This window comes from Elephantulus edwardii, unplaced genomic scaffold (genome assembly GCF_000299155.1).
Source record: "Elephantulus edwardii isolate Elephantulus edwardi_28Jun2011 unplaced genomic scaffold, EleEdw1.0 scaffold00121, whole genome shotgun sequence".
Lineage (NCBI taxonomy): Eukaryota > Metazoa > Chordata > Mammalia > Macroscelidea > Macroscelididae > Elephantulus > Elephantulus edwardii.
This window is the reverse complement of record NW_006399871.1, coordinates 4,142,275-4,157,207: the sequence shown is the minus strand read 5'-3', so window position 1 is coordinate 4,157,207 and position 14,933 is coordinate 4,142,275.

The following is a 14,933-nucleotide window of genomic DNA, read 5'->3' as shown; positions in this document are numbered from 1 at the left end:
GTTCCCTTGCTCTGTTCTGACGACTGCCTACTGGTCCAAGTATAGGTTTCACATTAACACAATCAAGTGTTCTGGGATTCCCATTCTTTTCAGAGTCAGCCACACACATTTGACTGTGTGGATCATCCCACATACATTGTAGATAAGTTATCAAGAGGGGCCAGTCCTTGGAGAAGGTAATCATACATGGAAAAGCACATCAACAAGAGGAAGACCGTCAGTGAGATGTATGAACACAAGACCTGTCACAATGGGCCTGAGTGCCACAGAGGGTATGAGGACGCATGGGGTGGAGAAGAGTTTCCTTCTGTTCTCAAGAGCCCCTAACAACTACAACAGCTGCAAGGAAGCGGGGAAACCCCGGTGATAAAACTTCCAAAGGTCCCAGCATTGAAACTCTATGGAGCTCTGCTCTGAGCACATGGGGTTGGCATGGCTCAGAATTGACTTAACTGCGACTAACACTGAGTATCGAGTGGAGATAGGGACCTCATTTTGACAAACATCCTATTTTAATTTTAATACATAAGCCGACCTTTCAGTGTTGGGTTCCAGCTGAATTCCACCTGTCAGATCCACGCTGTCACCTTGTTTGGAAACACAATATCGCAACATGAAAAGTTGCTGTCATCAATAATTGCAAGAAGCGGTTTCATAAAACAGTGAAGAAATACAAAATTGACTCATTCTTAGGAGGGCTGAGGAATCTTTATGCCTAAATTGGCAACACAGCTTTGTTTTTCACAGTTAAAGAAAAAGGAATGGAAACATGCTTCCACCCCTGCCTGTATCTGAGTGCTATTTTGGAAATGGATAGGTTGTCTGTTGGCTGTCACTGAGCTGGCAGGAGCACGAAGAACCTGGGACCACAATCAACAGTCTAACCTTGAGAAGTGCCACCGAAGCAGGGTTGAGTTGAGGAACAAGCAACAGGGCAGATTGTTTCCTTACTGTGTCTTCTGGACATGGCCTGGTCCCGGGCAGAGACAGTGCTCAGCACAGCTGGGCACGTACAACAGCCCTCCACACCATCTGTGGAGCAAGCTGATAAGAAGACTATCAGCCCAGCACGGTCAAGGAAGCCCCTTCATTCAGGAAATACACACAGGTATGCACCTACTAAGAGCTGCACCTGGTGTGGCTGCTGTGAGGGACACAGAGAAGAGAAGTCAAGCCAGGGCGGGTGAGCAGAGTGCATATGGAAGCCAAAGGAAGGGTGGCTGGCTCACCATGAAGGTTCTGGAAGAGGATTTGAACCCGGCACCTGAAGAAAGGGAACTATACTACTACCACCCTTTGCTGAGGAGTTGGAACCAAGGCAGAGCTGACCCTCCAGTGGATTTCTGAAGTTTCAATAGCACAGAAAGAGATTGCCCATTTCTTCTCAAGGAGCAGCAGGAGGATTCGAACCAGGAGAGAGGCTTGGCCTTTGGATTAGCAGTGTGATTTCTTACAGACCAAGCCACTAGAGTTATCCAAAGGAAGGGAGGTCTCTACAAGTGGAACGTTCGAGGTAGAGAAACTGGCTCAGTAACGAAAAACTCAGAAACTTGCACCCAGTGACCAGCTCCCCGAGCATGAGGGAAAATCCAAGGTCTCTCCACTCTTTCTAGCCTGGCATTCTTGATGGAAGAAGGTTTAACAAAGTCACCTGCTCTCACCTGAGCTCCACACCACGTATCCACCTGCCTCTGGGCACTTCCTCTTACAGTTCCCAGAAGCTCTGAAACCACGCATCTAAAATAGAGTTTCCCCCTCTCCTTCCATCCCTGTACCTTCTTCCTCCATATTTCTTATCACTTTCCACCAGATTAAGAACAATAATTTGTAAATTCTCTGGCTTGCTAGCCCAGTTAACACTAGTTAAGTGAGTAAGTAAGAAGGAGAGGCAAGTTAAGATAGGGATAGGGGATTCTGTCTGCAATGAAGGACATGCCGGGTCACCCCAGAGCCTGTGTGCATGGGTTCATTTATTTATCTGTCAATGTGACAAGAAGTGGGCCTGTTCTTAGAGAGCCTGGAGGGAGATAGGATACAAATTTCCAAATCCTGAGACAGTGCTATGATTCTAAGGGTCACATAAAAAAAGAGGTGGCTTCTAGGTAAACCTTCATGGAATGGCACGAGCTGATGCTTAGCAAGGCCACCTCCCACTGCCTTCTACCCTCATCTCTATTGCCATCCTGGGGACTCACACAAAGAGCACTTGAAGAACAACAGGCCCAAGGATCAGGCAAATCCGACCCTCCTCATATATTAGTAAGCCCACAGCCTCCCTTCTACTAAGTCTTCTGGCTTTCAATTCATGAACGGTGTTAAGGTCTTAGCTTCATTAACTGGAACCTAGACAGTCAAGGTGGAAGAAAGGAGAAGTTTTCAAGACATATGGACACTAAGCTGGCTAACACACTGCTCTGGTGAAGACAAGACCCCAGACCTTACTTCTTACCCGGCCATTGGTGTGGAGTCCTGTCTTGGTGAAGAGCCACTTGTTAAATATTTAGAGATTTGCTAAGGGCTAAGGCCTTGGGCAGTGAATACGGGTGGTAGAAGAATTTATGTCATTGAGTTGTGGTGTTGGAGAAGAGCACTGAATATCCTACGGACTGTCAAAAGAACAAACAAAAGTCTTGGGAAAAGTGCAACCAGGGTGCTCCTTGGAGACAAGGACAGCAAAACTTCATCTCAGGTATTTGAGCATGTTACAAGGAGGGGCCAGTCTTAGGAAAAAGTCATCGTACTTGAAAGATGGAGAGTTATGGAAAATGAGAAAGACCTTCCCCAAGATGGATTGGCCCAGGAATGTAACAACAGGTTCAAGTGCATAGGAGAGACTAAGGACAGCACAGGACCGGACAGGGTACAGACCTGCTGTTCCCAGCGTCACTGTGGGTCATGGTCAACTTGATGGTGATGGCACCTAACAACAACAATTACAACATGAGCCCTTGGAAAGGGGACACTGCCCTTGGAAAAGAAGAGGGACATCAGAGGAAAGAAAGACCTTTAACGAAGCAGATTGACACAGTGACATAACAATGGACTTCAGCATGTCAGAGAGTATGAAGGTGGCACTGGGAGACGGCACACCATACCTCGCAGGGTTTTGACCAAGGGGTTACTATGAGTTGGAGTCCAGTCAAAGACATCTAACAACCGCTGTTGTTAAACCATTAGTAGCTTGAAATGAATCATGGGAAGAGTATTTTACCACTGGAATTAACAAACGCTACTAATCAGAGTCCTGTTTTATTTGCTCCTGGGAGTTAGTACGTAGTACAGCACGTCATTGTTCATGTTTGCCAGTGTGTGTGTGTGTGTGTGTGTGTGTGTGTGTGTGTGTGTGTGTGAGAGAGAGAGAGAGAGAGAGACTGTACCAGCCTGAGGAGAGAGATACCAATCCTTTAACAATCCTGTTATGTCCACACAGAGCTGTCACTTACTTTGCTTCGTGTGACTTTACCCCAACAGCTCTCAGAATGAAGGAAGCCACTGTTTCTACTCTAAGAACAGATAAGACAGGTCTTGGAAAGGATCCATGCAGTTTCCGTCATTGATTAGAACAGGTTTTGCCATGGCTAATGAAGCAACTGGAGTAGATCCAAATTTAAAATTTAGGTGAGCAGGAATAATCATCAGAATGGGAGGAGGAGGAAATCATGAGTTGAGGTCCTAGAATGGGAGACTTGGAAGAAGCCTTTCAGGAGTTTGATAAAGAAGATTAAATTATGAGCAGAACTGTGAAGTGACACATGTTCAAGTGGTAGAGTCAGTGGCCATCTTTGGACAGAGCATCATTGTCTCCTATCTTGCTATATACCATGGACTGCTAAGAACGTGAACAGGTTCATCCTAGAGAGGGTTAAACCAGGCTGCTCCTTGGAGGGAAAGATTATGAAGATTTGTCTGACATACTTTGGGCATCCTTGGAGAAGGATGTCATGCTTGGGATTGTGGAGGAACAGCACAGGAGAGGAAGACCCTCTATGAGGTGGATTGACTCGGTGACTGAGATAATAGGGATGGGTGTGTCGGAGACAGTGAGATTGGCCCAAGATAGAGCAGGGTTTAGGGCTGTTTTATATAGGGTCACTATAAGTCACAGGCAACTCGGCGGCATATAACAACAACAACATCTTGCTGGGAAGAGCTATTATTAAGATTCTAGTAGTCCTGCAAATGATTCTTTTTCCCATTCTAGTTCACATTCTCAAACCCAAAAACCCACAGAGGTCAAGTCAATTCTGATACGTAGAGACCTTGTAGAACAGAGTGGTGGTGGTGTTTTTGTTGTTGTGTGCTATCAAGTCAGAACCGACCCATAGCTGCCCCTCCAGTGGGTTTTCAGAGGCAGTTTAATCACACAGGAGGAGATTGCCCATCTTTCTCCCCCAGAGCAACTGGTGGCTTTGAACTTCATGCCTTCGTGTTTGCAGTGCAGCTTCTTTCCACAAGGCCATCAGAGTTCACAGAACAGAATAGAACTGTCTAATGGGATTATTAAGGCTGGATATATCTATGGGTGTAGACTGCCTCTTATTTTGTGCCACTAGGGTTCCTTGGTTCATTCAAATTTTTTAAAATCTGGTATGTTCCAGTGTTACCTCCTTGGCAACAGTTGAACTGAGCTGAGCCAATTCAAAGACTTAAGGTAAATTTAAGATTGCTGGTGGCCGCACAGTAAGTGAGATATACAGATAGACTGTTAGTTCTGAGCCTCCCCTGGTTTCACAGGTGGGGTCTTTTGTTTCCATGGTGCTAAGGAATCTTCTGAGAGCTCCCGAACCAGTCTTTGAGGTCCAGAGACGTACTTTGCACTTGTGAATTTCAGCAGGAAGGAAAACCATTACATACTGAACTCTTGTGTGGATTGCTTACTGTCCAGCACCTTCTAAAGCATCTTTTCACAGAACCACCATAACTCGTCTTTGTAGATCTGCTTTCCAGTTGAGGAGACTCAGAGACACTCATCTAATGTCACGCAACTGATCAACGGCAGGTCTAGATGCAAGACCTGTAAGCCCCAACCCCATCCCGTGTTCCTTTATGGCACCTGGTCCCGTGGGATTGGGTATGACTTCAGTAATCACCCTGAGGAGAGAGATGGAATGAGCAAGTGAGGAATGGAGAGCCTCCTGCTTCTTTACCACCTCAAATCTTCACAAAGACGACGGCCTTCAGAGACAAGCATTTCTAAAAAAGCCACGTGTGGCCCCAGCCAGCCCCTGTGGGTAGCACTGACATCCTTCAGTGTCTGTGGGTGTGCTTCTGCGGGTGGGGTTGGCTGCCATCAGGAGAGAGGCTTAGCTGAAAGACGGGGTCAGGAAAACGGTGGCTTTATTAACCAACATAGGTTGTTGCCAAATATTGCTCAACGCACAAAGGACCCACAGCACAGACAAAGCGTCTTTGTCCACTTGGACTGGCCCCCCTCCTTCTGCTCCACCTTCTTCTTCTCAGCCTCCCTCCCCCTGCTCATGTTCGAGACCCTCGACTCTCTCCTCACAGAGAGGATCCGCTTCCTGGGCCCACATGCCAGGCGGCTCTCTGAGCACCACTGCTCTCTTCTCAGTGCTTCAAGAAGCAATGGAAACATCCAGCGATCTACTTCCTCCCCCATTTCCAAGATTTCTATTCTCTTGGCCCGGGTCACACTCCATGTTCCTGACAGTACCACGAACTCAGCCGAGCATAAGCACTTAATCGCCACAGCCATTGAGGAAGGAGACTCACGCCAGGTGTGGAGACAGTCTTCCAGGAAGGTTCAAGCCCAGGACAGCCTGGAGAGGATGCCTGGCCTGTGACCAAGCATTGAAACACCTTCCCATCAGCCCAGGGAAAGCCCCAGACAGGAAGTTCCTGAACCCGTATCCTTGTGCCTACACCTGCCCTGGGCTTCGTTCTGGCCAAAGATGGCACCTAGCTCCACACCATCAGCCTGCCCTCAACACCAGCAGCTGGGCAAGCTGGAGGGTCTGGTGGAGGTGGAGACCCCGGGGCAAGGAGATGACAGGCTCCCAGGGGAATGAGGAGCCACCACTTTACTCAGCTCCCTGGGCGAGGCCAGGGCTCCTTTTTCAGCTCCTCAAGGTGCAAGAGGCATGTTGATAGAGGCCGAACAGCCCGCCAGAAGCTGAGTGAATGGCCAACAGGAGGTGTGCTTCCTACTAGCTGCTCCTTCCCCAGCTGCCTACTTTTTCCAGAATATTCGGTCTCACCGTGTCCTGCGCTTGGACTCTTTCTACCCTCCCTCTGTCTCTAATCTCTGCCTTCTCTCTCCTTCTTGGTTTCTTGCCTCATCTCTCTCTCACTCATAAGCACAGGGGTCATGGATGCCCTGCCCTGGGAATCTGCTCTGACTCCCCCTGAGCCTCCTTCCACCACAACATCTTGTCGCTGTAATTACTGGCCCATTCCCAGCTCACTCCTCTACTCTGAGCACCAAGAAGACATGGGCTGGGGACAACCCAGCTCAGAGGCCTCAGGGTCCAGCTATTGGCCTGGCCCCCAGGAAGGCCTCACCGAGACTTGTTAGCTGGGTCGGAAGGTGAGATGAGAGGTCAAGAGTTCCCCCAAAACCTTCTGCAGTTATACCTTTTTTTTCTCATTTTGTGGTTTCAGTTTTGGTGCATAGCACCCTTCTGTCCACCCAGAAGTGGGGGAGGCAGGTCTCTGAGTGACCACAGCACTGAAGACCAGAAGAGTCAGGAGTTGGTATCTCTCTCTCCTTTTTCTCAGTCTGTGGCCTGCGAAGACCTTCTAACAGGTGGGTATTTCTGACCCAGGCCCTGCCGTTAAGGAGGAATGAGAGCCTTAGAGTGGAACGGGGTCTGAGACCTCATCCACCGAAGCAAAACAGCATTTGATTCCTGCATAAAAGCACATGAGGCCCAAGGAGGGAGCAAGTTCATTTGGTGCCCCTGAAGGTTGACAAGAGGACAGGCGCTGAGGCATTCATGGGCAAGATGAAGGTCCCCTCTTCACCAGCGTCGCTCAGGACTGTCCTGCCAAGAACCCAGGGCCTGTTTCTGACCCAGAAAAATCTCCTTCTACCTCTGCAGCTTCTAGCAGGTTCTGTGGGCACGGAGGCACCAGGGCAGCCGCAGTGACAAGCTGGGTCATAGGAACAGATTCTCAAAGTCTCATGCCACCTCCTTTTTAAGGCAAGAGATGCTGTTACCTTAGTCATTTATATCTGCAGAGACTTGGTGGGCCCCCTGGAGGTCCTTAACTGTGCCTCTCTCTTCAGCACCTTCCAGGAGCAAGTCTTCTGCAGAGACACGTCTCCTAATTTTGCAATCCTTTCCTTCCCTTCACTCTCTGCTCTTGTTCATCTTAAAACAGAAGCAAAACTAGCAAACACTTGGATCCCTTACCAAGGTACTTACTTGTATGTAAGTTGCAGCGTTCAGTTGTACACAGGGGTCTTTATTACTAAATGACAGCTCTCCAAAGTCATGCAACAAGCAACTTACAGAACAGGGACCAGAAGTCAACTGTTCTGAGAGTCCTAGTCCAGGGTTCTCATGGCAACTCTCTCATTTTTGTCCTCTTGTGTGTTCATGATGAAGATAAGAGAAGGGGCAGAGAGAGAAAATACGACTCCTCTTTTCTTCATCCACCTCAATCATGAGAAAAATCTTCTCCTAAAAGACATTCCTTTCCAGGAGTGGGGGACGGATCACTTAGGGGTCTAGTGCTTAAAGTTCAATCACCTGGTTGACCGTATTGAGAAGAGTAGTGAACTTCCTGGAGTTTGTGCGGTTGGTTTGAGATTAGGAGGAAGCTGAGGATGTGGGGCATTGAAAAGCGGTGGTTCTGAGCCAATAATGCTGTTGCCAAACATTGCTCCATTTTTGAAGGAAACTTGGCAATCAAAGCGCCTCTCTATGTTTCCATTAGGTCTTCCTCCTCCTTCTTTTCATAAACCCTGACCAACCCTGGGGCCCTTTTCTCCCTGGAGTCCAACAGGGCTGGGGCCAAACTCTTGGTCTCTGTGTCAATACTTGAGTGCTTCTTAGCTTTTGGCCGCCATGTGTGATTTGGTGACTAGGTGAAGTCAATGGTGCTTTCATCTGGCCTCATGGCATCCACCCATTCTTTTTCATTCCACGATCATGAGATGACCCTGAACTCCAGCCTCGGCATCTTGACCGCTCTTCCCTTCTGCTCTCTGCTCCTGTGGGGATCTGTCAGGTCCTCAGAGCTAAGAGTAGATCCATCTCTCTTTCCTTGTCCTTCTTCTTTCTATACTCTCCCTCTGGGGCACCTTACCCTTCCCCATCTCTGCAGTAAGACGAAGTCGTTGCCATTCTCAATCCTTGGAGAGAGACATCGTGCTTGGAAAGGTGGAGGGATGGTGAAGGAGAGGAAGACCCTCAACCAGATGGATTGACACTGTGACTGCAGCAAAGGGCTTGAGTGTGTCACAGATTGTGAGGATGGCACAGGACAGGACAGGCTTCAGATGTATTGTTCATAGAGTTGCTATGGGTCTTCCTCAACTTGACACATAACAACAACAGCTCTGTTTAGAAGACTTCTAGAATCTTATTAAGCAGCTAAGTCTCACACCTATTCTAGAAGAGGTTGTCCACATGTGCGAGAGTTCATGTGGTTGGGTGTTCGAATTCAAGGCGCCAGCTCTAAAAAAAGAGTCATATTCTCTCTCTGTCTCTCCCCCCTAGTTCTTGAGAGGGATACTGGTCTCAGCTTCTGTAACCTCAGCTACTCCACTGGAGCTTTGATAGTGTCCATGTAGTAATCTATCTTTAAAAATTTGTGTTCACCTGCCTCTGTGTTTTTATTGCTTCTTATATCATTTAGCACTAAGTTTGGGATACACCCTATGTTGATGGAACCTCATTAACATAAGAAAAAAGCTATTTCCAATTGTTGTTATTATTGTTATGTGCCATAGAGTCCCTTGCGACTCATAGCAACCCTATGTACAAGAGCCCTAACCCCTGCTCTATCCTGTGCCAACCTCACTGTCTCCAACACACTTACTCCCACCGCCCCAATTACAGAATCGTCCATCTCTCCTGCGCTGTCCCTCCACTCTCCCAAACATGATGTCCTTCTCCAAGGACAGGTCCCTCCTTGCAACATGCCCAAAGTATCTCAGACGAAGCTTCGGAATCCAAGGAGCATTCCAGCTTCGCCCTCTCCAGGATAAACCTGTTTGTTCTCCTAGGAGTTCATGGTATATTCAACACTCTTCTCCAGCACCACAGCTCAAATAGGGGTTAGAATTCCAATACATCTTTCAGGAGCGCACAATTCTATCCAGAACAGCTCAAACTACATGATCCACCAGCATCTCTAAACAGCATTCAAATGTCTAGTTCTGGACCATGATACCCATGAAGGGGCAACCTTAGGTTTTTCGGTTTTCTTCCTTTTATTCCTCCTTTTCATTGTTGGCCTTACACTGGGTTTGTTTATACAGAAGATGGATTTTGTTTGACCAAGCACACCAAATGGAAAACTCCATTTTTAAAAAGCCCAAATGGCAACATCGTAACTAAAATAATAGTAACCTAAATTAAAAAAACACAGCCTATTATAATATAAATAAAAAACACAGCCCATTAATATCACATGAAAGTAAAACATGTTGAAGATAATTCAAATACGGTTGCAGCAAATCAAAGCCTGATTTGCTTGTCACTAATTTTCTGACTACAGGCTTATCAGCAGAGACAGTCAGAAACTATGGAAAGTTCCAAGTACCAAGGTAAAGACCAGCTTCACTAGGTTCTTAACCACCTTTCTCTGGTCATCAGGGAAAGTGTAGCTTGCCAAACAAGGAGCCGTGGCTTGCATCGTAGATGCCAGAAGACAAATGAGGACGGGAAGGCTGAAGAGGACCCCTAGAAGGAGGAACTCGTGGCAAAGTCTAAGGACCTGGTAGGTGAGGTAGAACCTGAAGACTATTTGGAAATGAGTGAAAGAACCAGGGAAGTGAGCAATTTCCGATATGTTTGGAAATTGTGGCTTGAGGTTGCTTCTATGAAATAATTTAGCCAAGAAAATCTGACACTCTCCGTGCTGGACCTTGCTTTTAATGCCATTTTACAAATGGAATCTCCAAGAGCAGAGGCCTATGCGGTTGGCCTAGACCTGCCCTGACGTGGGTAAGTTGAATCCAAGCTTCCTGACTCCTCACTTTGAAAAGGTTCCCTTCTGTTGAAAACATCCTCGTGAAGCATTGACTCTGAGCTGAGCCCTGATTGACCAAGGTGAGCCAGAATGGCCTAGTGGCAAGAAGTTGCACTGCAATCCCAAAGGCACGCAGTTCAAATCCACTCACTAGCTGCTCCACTGGAGAAGGATGGGCGGTCTCCTCCCGTGTGATTAAACTGCCTCTGGAAACCAATGGAGGGTCAGCTATGGGTCAGTTCTGACTCAACAGTCTACAACAACTAAAGAGGGAGACACATAAATACGAGTGAGCTTTCGCCACCAGTGTAGCCACTGCTAAGATGGTGATCGGATGGGAACGTCCACTGACTGTAAGAACAGAAGAGGCCTGGGAGGCCATGCCTCCACTCAGAGCCCAGAAAATATAAAAAGAAGGGGTCCATGGGAAGTAAACCTAAAAGAGGACGGTCTGCCTATAACCAGGAAAAGCTCCCCTCACTCCCTCTGGCATCTTCCAGCAACTTCCCTAAAGTAGAGTTGACTGTAACCAAGTGACTGAGGGGGAGAGAGTACAGGGACCAGAAACTAGGAGGCTTGTGGGCAATTGGAAAAACCCCAGCTTTTACTCTAAAGAACGTGGAGTCATCGGACTAAAGATGGACCAAGAGGGGCTCCTGGGGGCACACAAAGCAGTACTGTAGCAGCTTCACCGAGAGCACAGGATTGTTGTGGAGGCTTAACCAGGGTGCGGCAGTGGAGACGTGGTAAGAAGACGTCAGATTCCAGACACGTTTTAAAAGTGGAGACAACGGGACTTGCTTGCAATTTGGATTTGGGACTTGAAGAGGATGAAGAGAGGGTGAAGTCAAAGTGTTTGGTCCAAGAAGCCAGAGAGATAGAACTGCATTGATGATGGTAGAAAGGGCTGGGAATGCAGCAGATTGGAGAAGGAAAGACATCAGAAGGTCCATTCTGGATGTAAAAAAATGGACAGATCTTTGGGCAACCAAGAAGGCTGTGATGAAGTGAGTTCTCTGACTCACTGCTACTTGGCGAAGTCCAGATACTACGAACATCACAAGGAGGGAGCTGACATATCATTTAAAATTGTTGTTTAGACCCTGGGCCCATTACCCTCCCAGCACAATGTAGATGTCTTGATCACACAAGGCTCCCTGTGTGCTGCAAATAGTTGAGAATGGCCTACTAAACTAAAAATTGGCAGTGCTGCAGGAGAAAGGCCTGGTGAACTGCTTCCACAAGGATGACAGCCAACAAAACTGTCTGTGGGGTAATTCTCCTCCAATCACACACAAGGGCACCAGAAGTTAGAATCAACTCAACGGCTATCAGCTTGATTTCACTTCTATTCCACAAAATACAATGTCCAAATCAGGGGGTTCATGGACCATCCTGTCTTCACATTTCAGGAGCCTGGAGACTTAGGAGACTGATTGTGCAGTGGTTAAAACGTTCCACTGTTAACCAAAAGGCAGTTGGAACCTACCAGCATTGCATGTGAGAAAGGTGGGGTGGACTTGGGAACCCTATATGACAGTTCCACTCTGTCCTAGTGGTTTACCGTGAGTGAGAATCGACTCAGTGGCAGAGGGTTTGGTTTTGGCTTTGAGGGCATTTATTTACAACTTTCCTAACCACCCCTTCAAACCCCACTCCATCCTTCCTCTTCCCACACCGGCAGCAGTGGTGTGAGCAGCCTGCCTCCCACTCAAGCCTTCACTGGAGACCTCTTGCGCCTTCACCATTCCCGGCGTGTTGGCTTTTTCTTTGAACGTGAACACAGCAGGGAAGCCGGAGCTTCTCTCTGCACTGCAGAGCCCGCCCAGGGCGGTGCACACGTGAAAGCTGCCTGTGGCTGACAGCTCACCTCTCCACGGCCTCTATGTGAGAGAAAGAACAGGAAATATTAGTGTTGGCTCCAAGGAAGGCAGTAGACAATGTTTACGCATAACTTGGTGAGCTACTCTGCATTGTCCACCAATGTCAGCGCACAAAAAAGTGTTCTGAGTGTTGAGACAAGCAATCAAACACAAAAGGGAGAGTCAAACATAAGAGAGGAGCCTGGAAAACAGCACGACTTCCTCCAACTGGCCATCTACCTCCATACTGGTCAACTCGGGCTTCTTCTCCAGGTGAGAGTGGGATTCAAGCACAAAAGACAGCAGGCTTGGAACGAAGGAGTGGTCACATCTACTATGTCCCAGGTCACTGCCTTCTCCACAGCCTATGAGCCTCACTGTCCCAGCCACGTGTCTTATCCCACAGTGCTCTTGTTATCATCCGGGACATAGAGAAAAAACAAGACAGGGGCACACAGGAATGGAGAAAAAAAGAGAGAGTGTAAAGGCAGGGGGTGAACAGCTCAAAATCTGAGGCCCAGAACCGAGCTTCTTTGTAACTTTATTGAGAATTGCCAGGGAGCAAATCACAAAGAGAATTCTATGTAAATGAAGCTGGCTCTTTCTATCGATAACCTTATGCTTGACTCCGGAGGGAGGGGTTTGTAAATACAATCCAAGAATTGTGAAGGCCCCTTTAGGTCTGCCTGGCACTTGACCCCTGTGATCTGTCTCAGAAGGAATTCCAGCTTGTATTTGCACCTCCCTCAAATCCTGGTAAATCATTTGGTTTAGCATTTAGATTAATATTTAATTTTATATTTGACTTTCCACATGCTCACACACTGTTTCTGCCCTGCATACTTGGTGCCACTCTTTCTCATTCAAATTCACAGTGCCATTTGAGGACAATTGTTCCAGGAAGCTTAGCGGCTGAACCAGCAGAGCCTCTGCCCTCCCCTCCATCTCCTGGTCACACATCTTAAAAAGGAGTCCCATGTGATACAATCCCTCACTTCCAGGGATCTGTTGTCAGTAATGGTGAACTGATGGATATCAGCTTGTCTCCACAGCCATTACATTAGGAAGCGACCAGGCCCATGATAGGAACACAAAAGGGATTCTTGGAAGAGCTGTTCTCCACTATAAGCTGACACAGAATTGTACTTGTCCCCCACACAACCAGGGTTGCGAATGCTAGTTAGATGTGTGATAAATGACTCTGTAGTTCCAATGTGAATATTGGTCAATATTTTATTGATGTTTAAAAGTAAGATGAAAAAAAAACCTTAGATGTATAACAGAACTTCACTTTTCTGCCAGTGACATGAGCAGCTTCTTTCCAGAATCGGATAAAAATTGTCCAGTAGTTGCTGTTGCTGCTGTTATTAGACACCATGGAGTAGACTATGGCCCATAGCAACCCTATGAACAATGGATCTGAATCGTGGCCTGTCCTATGCCATCTTCAGCTTCTCTGATAAACTTAAGTCTGTTGTTGTCGTCACTGTGGCAAGCCATCTTTTTTGGTAACCCTCTGCATTACCAAGCATGATTTCTTTCTCCAGAGTCTGCCCCTCCTGATAACATGCCCAAAGTAAGGGAGACAAAGTCTACCCATCTTAACTTCCAAGGGACATTCCAGTGCACTTCATCCAAGACAGATGTGCTCGCTTTTTTGGTTGTGTTGTTACGTGCCATTGAGTTGATTATGACTCATAGTGACCCTGTGAACAATGATTCTGAACCCTGCCCTCTCCTCAGCCAACCTCACCATCTCTGATACACTGACCCCACTGCCACAGTCACTGTGTCCACCAATCTTACCTGGAGTCTTCCTCTCCTGCAATGACCCTCTACTGGTCCAAAGGACCAGGGGGCTAGGGCTTCCACATATCTTATTTGAGCACAATTCCACCCATAACATGCTCTGACCAGTATTGAATGACTCGGCTGAGCCATTCAACAGCAGAGATAAATCTCATCAAGAAATTAGGTGATGTACTACACTGGGTAAATCTGCAGCTAAAATGCAGGGCAAGGTTGTCACTTTGAAGACTAAGGAGCCCCTGACTCAAGTCATGATAATTTCAGTCACTTTATAAGTGTGTGAAAGTTGGATAATAAATTAAGAAGACTGAAGAATTGATGCCTTTGAACCATGGTTTTGGCAAAGAATATTGAATGTACCAGAGACAGCAAAAAGAACCAACAAATCTGTCTTGGAAGTACAGTAAGGAGCTGAGAAGTGAGCTTTCAGCAGCCTCTGTAGGACAGACAGACTAGGGCAGAAAAAGGCTGGCCCAGTATCTAAGGACTGTCCTCTAGAAGTAAAGGTGTCAGGGCAGGTCCAGGGAGTCTATGATGTGGACAGCTACTGCAAGGAAGACAAGCAGCGAACCCCACCTTCCCTCCCCCGGCCACAGGGACAGGAAGCAATGTTAAGGTTTACTGCCTCCTCCCCAAAGCCTGTGGCCCCAGAGGGTGAGAGGTTAGGGAGGACAACAGGAAAGTCCCCAAGACAAATCGAGGTGAGGACAGGGGCCAGCTTCTTAGTTTTGATTAATGTACCATGGTAATACAGAATGTTAACAACGAAGGACGCTGCATGAGAGGTGAATAGGAACTCTCTGTACTATCTTCGTGACTTTACTGTAAATCTAAAAAGTATGCTCCAAAGATTATTAAAAAATAAATAAATAAATGTGATGAGGACAGATAAGTTCTCATTTCTGAGCCTCAGTTAACATCTGTAAAATGAACACTGATACATGACTACTAACTTAGCTCCAGACTTTATCTGGATTCCAGTAAGTCTTCTGGGAAGGTTCTTCTTAATATTACATGATGCCACTGTTGTAGAATGGGACTGTCCTTGGGGTTGGGGAGAGACTGAGTAAGATGGGTTCAATAATGTATACTGCACTG